The 10,900-nt window shown below is 46.5% G+C and overlaps 1 protein-coding gene across 14 annotated transcripts in view; it reads right to left on the bottom strand.

Moving 5' to 3' along the window:
• Positions 1–10,900, bottom strand: part of LOC122716132 (transcription factor Sox-2) — a 270,718-nt gene that overhangs the window by 242,939 nt on the left and 16,879 nt on the right. For 10 of the 14 annotated variants that reach the window (XR_006346957.1, XR_006346951.1, XR_006346950.1 and 7 more), the window contains exon 2: positions 7,300–7,325. The exons of 1 other annotated variant lie outside the window; for it this stretch is intronic. The gene's annotated coding sequence lies outside the window, so the exon portion shown is untranslated. Of the gene's footprint in view, positions 1–7,256; positions 7,327–10,900 lie in introns of those variants that run through there. 3 more of the 14 variants (XR_006346964.1, XR_006346961.1, XR_006346960.1) reach the window with 2 other exon arrangements.

Genomic DNA, 10,900 nt, shown 5'->3' with positions numbered 1-10,900 from the left:
AAAAAAAAAAAGAGAAAAGCATTGATCTTTTGGCGCCAAAAAAAAAACGCGAAAATTCTATGCAAATAAATAATCAACGTATTCGAAAAGAGAATCCTATAAATGTAAAAAAAGTTTATATTTCTATATTTTTTTCGCGCGTTGGTGCCGTTACTGACCGAATGATTGATTGTCAGATACATAATCGGTTTTGAAGATTTGTTCAAAAATTTTTGCGATATTTTTATTCTTCGCTGACGCATTCATTTTTTTTTTTTTTTTTTTTTGTTTCACGCTTTATTCGTACTAGACAATTGTGGCAATTTTTATTTCACAATATTAATCACAATTGTGTAACCTAACCTGTGTATCTGACAATCGAACCCTCGTCGAATTATATGGAATTATAGCCGGTAACGGGCTGCGATGATCTATATCGCGTATCTTTGTAAATAAAATATAGGTAAAGTATACACGTTGAACAGGGCAGATCATACAGCTATGCAATTTATGCATAAGCATAATGATCGACTAGGCTGGAAAATTCCACTGTTCAACGTTTTTAAGTTATAGAATATTTTTCATCGAGCGATTCTAAGAGAAGCGAACGATTTTTTCTCGCTAATTTCTTTTTTTTTTTTTTTACTCTTTTTTCTTTTACAAAACGTACGGAAACACGTGATACCAATACGTTGCAAGAAAGAATTATTAATTGTAATAATATTAAGAACGTCAAATTTATAGGGGATGATTTATGGGGGAATGTTTAAAAAAGGAAAAAGGATTGTTTAACGGAGGTTTGTACGATTTTTATAAAAAAAATATCCTTATCGATGCTGTATACGAAGCGCAAAGAATTTTTCTATCTTCCAGTCAATCGCAACATGATTAATAATCAATAAGTTGGAAATTCTACCCGTGATATTTCTTTTTTTTTCTTTTTTTCGCAGATAGAATTATTAATAAGCATTCCATTAAGCACATCTCTTTGTGTTGTGAACGACATAGCAACCTATTATAATATTACGAACAATCGACCAGTGCGCTATAATTATAATTGGCTTATACATTTTCACGATAAATGTAATGCGCGCTCACAGAGTATTATTGTAATTGTACCGAAGCTATTTCACTAGAGTCTTTACTGACCATTGTTTATAAGCAGGTAATAAACAATATTTTATAACGACGCCACGTTACGCTCAATTATTTAACTAATGCTCGTTAAGCATACGATTTTCATTCATTATCTCGTATGTATTCCCCATGTATCTTTACCTCTTCCGTATTCCCATTCGCAATTTTTACAAACGAATCGAAACGCGGGAAGTTCCAATTTAAAAAAAAAAAAAAAAAGGGAAAAGAAAAATCGACGTAATCTCGTACATCTTTAAGAGAAAAAAGAAAAAATCCCAATCTCGATCCTTTACAAAAACGTTCATGTATCCCTCGCATCGCAACTTTCGACGAATCCACGAAAAATATAATAAGAATTACGATCAGAGATGTAATATTAAAGATAGATTCGAACATTTCGTTATAATACTTTTAAAATGATCTCGAACACGAACTCGAAACAGACACCGTATTCTCGTAATTCTTTCTCGTAAAGAATTTTGAAAAAACGAAGCGAATCCTTGGAATAGAAATCACCAGCAATAGAGTCTACATAACGATCGTTTCTATTCGAGAAATCGTTTCGAGAGATCGAAACGAATCATCGAACGATCATTAAAACTGATCCCACCCCAACCTCGATCCCCAAGATGGGACGCGTGAGCGCGCGCACAAAGGCCCGTTAACCGTTTAACCGTGTCCGTTCGGAACGGCGAGAGATCCTCTATCGTAACACGTATGGGATCGTACGTGTGCGCGTATACACGATGCGATGCGCGATCGTGTAAAGAGACGCAACGTGGGAGCGTGTGAAGGGATGCGCGACGCGAGCGTGGCGAGGGCGATGCAAGGGGATGTGCGCGCACGCATAGCACGAGTGCGCGAGTGCGTGCGTGGGTGCGTGCAACGCGCGCGAGAGATGTGCACGACGACTATTCAGATATTGTTGTTATTGTTGAGGGAACAATCGGCCGTCAATAGGCTGCCCCGGCACAATGTATCTATTCAGGTGCGGTCAGGGGTGCTCAATCGATCGGCCCCCCTTCGCGAAAAAGCCTCGCGAAAGAATCGTGCTAACCCAAACCCGTCCTCCTCCAATGGTAGATACAACACAACGGAACAAGTATCGCGTCTGGATATACTCGAGTTTCCTTCGTCCGTTCTCGCCAACAATTTTGCCAAGGAGTTGGTCGGTGGCTATACGCGGATATCACGCGTTTCGCGTTTCTCGAGAGTGGCGTGAACGGGATGAAGGGGGTGGTGAAAGTCGACGGATCGTTGCAAGATCGAAGATCGCTATTATTACCCTCGATCCCATCCCGGTAAATTCTGTTGAAAAGGGCAAAACTCGGCCCGTCAATGGAACTAATGGCTCGGTAAACGGCGAAACTATGGTCGAATATTAAGCGGCGATAATTATCTCAACATTTAAATAGGCCGAGCCGCTTTCGGCATTAACTGCCGTTGATTAGATGGATCGTAGGTGGAGGGGAGGGGGATGAGTCACGGGTAGGAACACGGGCTGATCGCAGGGGCATAAATCGGGTATCGGTTACACAATTATTATTATCATCCGGTCTGTGCTGGTATTTAAACCGATAAACGGCTCGCGGAGTCGCGGAATGGCGCGGTGTCATTGTTAGATTAGCGCGGCGTTAGAGGAGAGGATTGAAAAGCGTGCGTCCCTTGTGTGACGGACGGACGGTACGGGAAACGGGACAACCCCGGGTTGGGTTGGGTTGGGAAACGAAGGGAGGGAAAAAGAGGGCGCGTGTGAGAGCCACTGCCTCGCGAGTGTACCAGCCTTCCCTGCCCATAGCGATGATTACGTATGCGGGAATCATTGTCGAGTAACGCGCGATGCACATGCAAAGGCCAAAAATCGTCGAAATCAGTCGAGTTCAACATCAGCATTGTACCTGGCCTTTGTCTCTGCCTCATTGTTGTCGGTACTCGGTGTACAACGTACACGTACAGAAAGCGAGCCGGAGAGAGAGAGAGAAAGAGAGAGAGAGAAAGAGAGGGAGAGGGAGAGCGAGAGCGACGGGATAGTTCGTTGGTTGGTCCACGGGAACCACACATCTACAGGACCTTCGCTATTTGCTATTTATGCTAGCGAGATCCCGAAAATCGGAGCATTGTTGCTGGTCCGCTCCGGCATTGACTAGAAAATCGATTCGAAAACCGACGAATGCGGCTGGGAAACTCGCTTTCAACGTCCCCAAAATATCTGTCCACTTCGCTTAAATATTACAATTTGGACAAATATTCGACCCGACCCGAGTAGAATCGCACTCTGGCTTCTCGATTTCATCCGCGCACCCTTCTCCCTCCCCAGTGGACGCGACGCTTTTTTTTAGATCCTCGTTAATCGACCAAATCCGCGCAGCTTTCGTCGCGAAAATCGCATAGAAATTGTTTCGCTTTTCACCGTGAAACGTGAACACGCGTACACGGATAACCAGGCCATGTTCGCGCGTTAGTTCGATTGATTCGTGCATTGCCAAGTTTTTGCGGCGACCGACTTGATCGTCCGGTCGTCTAAGCCGAAACGTCCAGCAATCGATTCCAGCACGACGTGAGATTTCCCGTCTCAAAGGAATCGACGTGAAAAATAGAACGACGAACTCGTGATCGAAAAGTAACGATAAATTCTTACGAACTTATCTTTTCCAACATTTCTTTCTTCTAATCCTATTTAAGTTTTCTTCTCTTTTCGGGTAAAAGTGGATATCGAGATACGATACGTACTACGACTCCACTACGATCGTTTTATCGTATCGCGAGTTATGAAACGCGAGTATGAGATTTTTAAACGCGACAGAGATTAAGACTATAGAACGATGGATGGATCCGGAATAATATTCGAGGTGACAAACCACCTGCGAACCACGGAAGCTCGGTGAGGGGAGGGAACAACGGATGCCCCCATGATTTTTCGCGTGTACAAAGGTACGGAGAGGGCCGATAGGATAAGATTTCCGTGGCGATATCGGGACGAACGAGTGGTGGAGGGAGGGGGGAAGATAGCGGATGAAGGGGTGAGGAAGAGCAGGCGGAGGCGGAGGCAGTGGGGGTGCAGAAGGAGGCGAAGAGGGGATAGGAGGAGAAGAGGGCATAGAGCAGCTGAATAGGAAGCGACACAATGGACCTGGGTGGCTGTGGAGGCGTGTTATCAAATGGGTTCCTCATTCACATACTGCGGCCTGAGCTACCTGTGTCTGTCTGTACCGGTGTCTGTCTGTTATACTTATTCATACCGCCCATTGTGTCCTCCACTGTTGAGTCGAGTTCAGTTCAGTTGAGAACGCGATGGAACGTGCCACAATGCACGAATATGGGCTGCGCTGCTCTGCCTCCCCCTCCATCAAAGCTAACTCTTTCTCTTTCTCACCCTCCCCCTTTGCCATTTGCCACCCACCATCCACCCCAGGCTAGATTCGTTCGGGCGACTGAAAAGAAAATTGTGTTGGGAAATTGTATCCGCGAGAAACCCGGCCGATAATGTGGAATTCTTGGCGAGGGAACAACCCCGGCCGAATTCGTCGTCCCGTGACGCCTCCTCCTCGAGCTTCCAAAGAATCGGCGACGATTTCTTCGAAATTCGAATTTCCAAAGTTCGAAAACCTTGCGATACCGGTGAAAAACTGAAGAATGGACCAACCTATTCTTCGGCAAGTAACGAGAAGAAAGAAAAAAAAGGGCCTTTTTCCAAAACTTTAAACCCGTTTAAAGCCAAAAAAAACGACAACTTATTTTCTTCTCGAGAGAAATTAAGAAATACTTGCGCGAAAATACTTTTTCCAAAGCCGAACTTGGAAAAGTATTTTCTTTGAATCGAAGAAACGCGAACCGAACCGATTTAACCGCGCAAAGGGAAACCCCTATACCCCGATGAAATGATGGAAAATCACGTTTTCGCCATTAATTAAAAAGAGTTCCGAATTCGCGGAAACGGTTGACAAAGAGAGTGACGCGAGGATCGTTGAGTAAATGATGGGCCATCGATCGAAGAAAGTCTCCACCCCCGGACTTGGCGTTCCACCGTTTTCCCATCGAACAAAGAAGATCGGGGAAAGAAGGAGAGAAGTTGGAGAAAGTGTCGGAGGGCACGTCAAAGTCAGACGTCAATTGTTCGCGAAGGAAAGCACCGATGCCCGATTAAGTCCGCAAGATCACCCACCCTTCCCGTCACTCTCGTATCTCGCGCTCATCCCTTCTTCTTTTCCTCAACTACTACGTTCTCTTTCTTTTCACCACCACGTAACGAAGATAATTACGCGGACACGGAGGACGATCATCGACGAAACGACAAATCGAGGGATGATACAACCTAATAATAATAATAATAATAATCCGAGTAACGGATCTAAATAATTCCGATTCGATTCGATTTTCGCCGACGAAAGAAAGCAAGATAAGACGTTTCCGCTCGAGCTCGAGGATGGATTTCGCGATCGGGCGTGTATGAACGTGTGCGTGACGCGAGTAACGAAGGAATAAGGTTGAAAGAAGGTTAGAAAAATCGGAAGGAAAAAAAGAGGAAGGGAGGGAAGAAAAAGAGCAATGCTGCGGGCCCTCTCTTCTTCGCAGCAAGAAACGTAGGAAGAGAAAAGAGCGAACGTATTACGTATAAGCAGGCATAGGCTCTGGATGAGCCACACGCGGACGCAACGGCATACAAAACTCGCTCAATACGTCATTCAACCGAAGAATACGGTTCGTTCTCGCCATTTTGCTCCCAGAATGAGAGTTTCAAAGGGAATTAAGGATTCAAAGGCATCTTTTGCGCGGCGCGCACAAAACGGCCAGCCACGATCTTCTTTCTCTCGCTCTCCTCTCTTCCTCCCTCTCTATCTTGCTCCTCCTCGCGATTCTCTTACTCCTCTCCTCGTCTATCCGCGTCTCGCTCCTGCCCACTGTCTCTGTATTTACACGTTCCTCTCCTTCTCACTCTTCTGTTCCTCCCGCGGGAGGGCATAGAACGCGCTCTCAAGACGGGGCGATTCGAGGCGGGCGCGTTGCGTGCACACGCGCCCACACACCAAAAGAACTGAAATCCGTACAAATCGTTGTACAATAAGCGGAGCGGTGGTTAGCGCGCGCGCCGCGGCGTCCGCTTCTCTCTATTTCGCGTCTAACAGCGGCTCAACGTTTTCGTATATACATATACATATATACATATATATATACTAGACGCCAATGAAGAAATCCGCGTGAATGGACCGGCTCCAACAACAAGAAGCTGGCCAAGTTTCGAATATTCGAATCGTTGGCCATTGAAACCGACCGAAAATCGCGCAACTAAGACGCGGCGCGGAAAGAAGAAGGATCGCGTCGCTGCAAGGAAATCGGGAAAACTGGAACGAATGTAACGCGTGTACGTGAACTTTGAAAAGGAAATTTTGAGGAAGATCCGTCGAATCGTGCGCCAAAAATTGTACGAATATTTTAACAATACGTCCTAACTAACTCTGCGGAAACAAATAATCGATAGCGAGCTAATAAATCCAGATTCCTTATATATATATATTTGTCACGACAGATTTCAGATCTATCCGTATTATAACGCGAAAAAAGTTCCCCTTGGAGGGGGAGAAAGAATCCATTACATTTCGGGTCGATCGTTCTATTCTACGTCCACCAGCTTAATCCACGCGTGCACCCTCGCGAGAGATTCTTCTTCGTTACGTTTCTCTTTTCTTTTTCCTCCGCCGTGGAACAAATTCGTGCGACGATTTCTATTTACAATAGAGAGGGAGGGATACGAAAGGAAGGGAAAATCGGTGGAGCCAGTTGGCCAGTCCCTCCCTCCGATTGGCTGATTAACATAAAAATGCCCGTGCTCGTAAAGGGCATCGTATACATATATTACGGGCGTTATATGGATCGCGAGGGAGGGGTTATAGTTTCTGATTGTTATTCATATTCGGCCGGTAGCCACGCGACCGAGCATCAATGCGCGCTTCTGTGTTGGCTCGATATAAGCGAGAAGAGGAGGAGGGGTGCACGCGTAGGGGTGGGTGGACCGGGGGGTGCTTCCTTCTCAATGACACTCTTTCTCTTTCCTTTTTCTCACTCTCTCTTTCTCCCTCTCCCCCTTTTTCTCCAACGTTAATGCCAACGAATCGTGGCGCGCACAGGTTTAAACGATTACTCACCCGCGGCTCTGTCTGGAATGAAAAGGGCGAAAGTGCCACTTACCGCGCCACGGGCCTCCGAGATTCCACCTGGAACAGAAATCACGTCCTAATGAGACCGGAGGAGTTAAACAGCAAAGTTGTAGAAATTGCCGGGAATTTGGTGGGGACGACGGGGCAGAGGCCTGCTGCCTCGCCCTTTTAGAACGCGTTTCGCGCCAAGTCAGTTGCGCTAAGTTTCACGATCAAGCTATTTGTTCGTCTCGAAGAACGGATAAAATCGAGCCTTGATAAATCAGCGAGAAAATATCTTTCCAATGTCGAAGAAGATCTTCGACTCGAGTTGGAGAAAAAAAACTTTACGAGCTCCTTGGACGAGCGAAGGGAAATCGCAATCGCGAGCCTGAACTGGCACACGTAATCGCGTCCGAATCCACTTTCTAATAATTGGGAAGCGGGAAGTATGGGTGAATGCTTGGGAGTTCAAGGCTCGCGTTCTATCGTCAGGGACGTGGAGAGGTACAAAGGACGAGCGTTTAGAAACGGCATGCGATTTCGATCCGCGGAAGAGGAACGAGGAATCGGAAGAATAAAGGGGCGGAGTAGCCCGCAAAGTCACTCGACCTCCATCAGCCATCCTCTCTCCCGGGGCGACTACGGTCTATAGCCTCTACTACATTATATTTCTTTCGTATTTGCCTCTTCTCTTTCTTTCTCCCCTACCCCTTCTCTCTCTCTCTTTTCCTTTCTCTTTCTCTCTCTGTTTCTCCCTTCCTCTTCCCCTCCCTCTCTCGCGGCCAAACACACAAATGGCCGCACGTACACGTGCACACAAGCTGAGCATTGCCGCGGTCTTATCGGCAGTTATCGGGCCGTGATGTCACACAATGGGGCAGACAATGCTCGGTACAATACACCCCCTGCTTCTAAACCATTCAACCCTCGCCAACCACCTCCCGACTCATCCTCCCTCTCCAGTACCACCTTCTTCTTCTTTTTCCCCTCCTTTCCTCCAGCACTCCTTTCCTTTCTCTCTCTCTCTCTTTTTCTTCAGGAATCGAAGACAATCTCACCGACTTAATAAACGTATAATAGCTAACTACGGGCGCAGCATTTCCATACCGATCTCAATGAGAGGTAAAGAGATACGGCCGAAAATTCTACGAGGATCAGACACCGTTATCGCGCAGTTGACGCGAGTTGGTCCAGATGACGTCTTCACTTTCGTTACGTTGCATTTCCTTCGTACGAGAGCGTATCTATTCGCGAGGGATAATCTATTCGCGTTTATTCGTAACGATGATAACGAATGCCGTCGATAACAGATCTTCGAGAAGAGCGGAACATCTTGGAAAAACGATCTAGGAAGGATGGAAGGTGGGGAGGAAGAAGGGGATCGACGACGGAGGGTGAATCTCGGCACGCACCATCGAATCGACACCACGCCCCCATACGCGGCTCCAGTAGATCCACCCCTACGATCGCGCAATATGCTAGCCTGCGTGTAATCACCCTAAACCACGTGCACCACGAGTCGATACACGAGCCATTGAAAAATGAGGTCAGGCGCCCATTATTTCGAGAAGTTTTCACTTTACGCGCATCCACGCGTATTGGCACAGGGAGGAGGGGGAGAGAGAGAAAGAGAGAGAGAAAGAGGTGTAAACAGTATCGTCGGGGTGAATTCGGGATGCACACGGGCCAAAAAGATCGCGTTTCATTGATCGTGAACTATCCAACGGATTGTTTTTTTTTCTTTTTTTCTTTTTTTCTTTTTTTTTTTTGTATACGCAGAACCGAAAAACGAGAAATAAAAAAAAAAAAGAGAAAAAAAGCTACACGATTTATCGACAACAATTACAGGGTTTGAATGCTGGCCCGTTTAGAGTTGTCAGAAGGGAGGATATTTCTGCCTTTATTTATATTTTATCTCTTTTTTATTTTTTGTTTTTTTTTTTTTCGTATGCGTCCAGTTAAAAAATATAAATCGAAACACGCTGCAAGGCTGACTGATTAAATAAAACTGGTATATATATATATATATATATGTATAAATCAAATGAAGGTTGGAGGGAGGGAATGGGAGGGAAAGTGGGAAGGAATCCCCGTCGGTAAATTTTATCGCTCGGCAATAAAGCACGTCACGAAACACAATTACATCGACTGCTGACATTTCCAAGCTACATCTTTCAACGTGGGCCCCGCTCGCGCCAACGACTGCGGCTGTTGATACCTATCTACGGAATGGCATCGGAGAAACGTTAATTAAGCGAGCAGATGCGCCCAGGAAACGGTAAATCATACAGCCCACCCTACACGAATATAACACTCGCGGGCGTCAACCGTCTTATCTTCCTCCGGGTTATCGAGATAATGATAAATCGCTGGTTCGAATTGGTCCCTTCCATAGGAGAGCTTCAACGATCCCGACGAAGGGTTGACGATTCGATAATAGAAGAACGGAAAAGTCACCCCTTTCAGGGGGACATCATCCTTTTGACGATACTTTTGATCTTTTTTTTTTTTTATTATTATATCATCCTGAACTTCGATACGAGACACGCTCACGTGAAAATACGTGAAACGAACGCGTAAAGCGCATCGACTTTTAAATCTCTCGTCGAAAAGAATTAGGGGAGGATTCGAGCGCGAACGAGTAACCCCCTTTGACGATAAGCTTAACGAGTCGGGTCCGAAAATAATAATATCGGGACGCGGTGCATTAACGAGTAATTAACTGGTTCGGTCGATTCGGCAGACAATCCGGAAGACGGCAGTAAAACAAGGTTAGCTCGCGGGGTTGAAGCGAGCGCGGCACCGCGGTGCTCGATGGTGGTGGTGGTAAAAGCAGTGGAAGTGGTGGCATCGGAACCGCCCCGGCTTTGCAACCCCGGCGAATGGAGTGACAATGCTGCCACGGGATTCACAGTTCTCTACCACCCCTTTTGTCTTTCCCCTCTTCCCTCTCTATCTCTCGCTCGAGCTGCCGTCCCCTTTCATCCCATTTGCAACTTTCCGGCTTTCCAACCGTCCGCGCCTTTCGTTTCTCCGCCACCCACGCACTCCCTTTATCCCCTTCAGTCTTCATACGCCGCCACACTTCTCGCCGCACGCGCACCTTAAGGCAAACGCGCCTCCTCCTTTCGAAACGATTAACTTTGTCACGTGGAAAAACAGATGGGACGGGATCGAACGTCGTTGATCGTGTTCGTTCCGATCTTTCTTTTCCTTTTCGTTTCTTTTTTCTTCTATCACCAAGTTATATCGCGACGAACGATTCACGAAACAAGAGTGCAAAAAGAGCGTACGGTTTAGAGATATACGTTGCAACGATAGAGGGGGCGAAGAACGAGGAGAGGCACGCGTGCCAGTTGAGTATAAAGACACGCAATCGAGTAGGAAAAAGGGTGGAGGGATGCAGGATGGTGAAACGTATCGAAAGGATCCACCACCCCTGTTCCACAGAAACGGCGTTCGACATCCCCTCCTCTTTCTCCCTCCTTTCCTTCTCCATCCCTCATCGTCCTCGTCCTCGTCGTCGTCGTCGTCGTCGTGGTCGTTTCATCGCTCCGCTTGGAATCTCTATCTCTTTTTCCCTTCCTTTCTCATCCTCGATCCATCTGTCTCGCTCCCAGCGAACCACCCTCGCACTCTTTCCTCGTATC

The sequence above is a fragment of the Apis laboriosa genome, unplaced genomic scaffold (genome assembly GCF_014066325.1).
Source record: "Apis laboriosa isolate Shangri-la unplaced genomic scaffold, ASM1406632v1 scaffold42_cov153, whole genome shotgun sequence".
NCBI classification, from domain to species: Eukaryota; Metazoa; Arthropoda; class Insecta; order Hymenoptera; family Apidae; genus Apis; species Apis laboriosa.
Note: the sequence above shows the minus strand (reverse complement) of the source record. Positions and strands in the feature narration are given on the sequence as shown.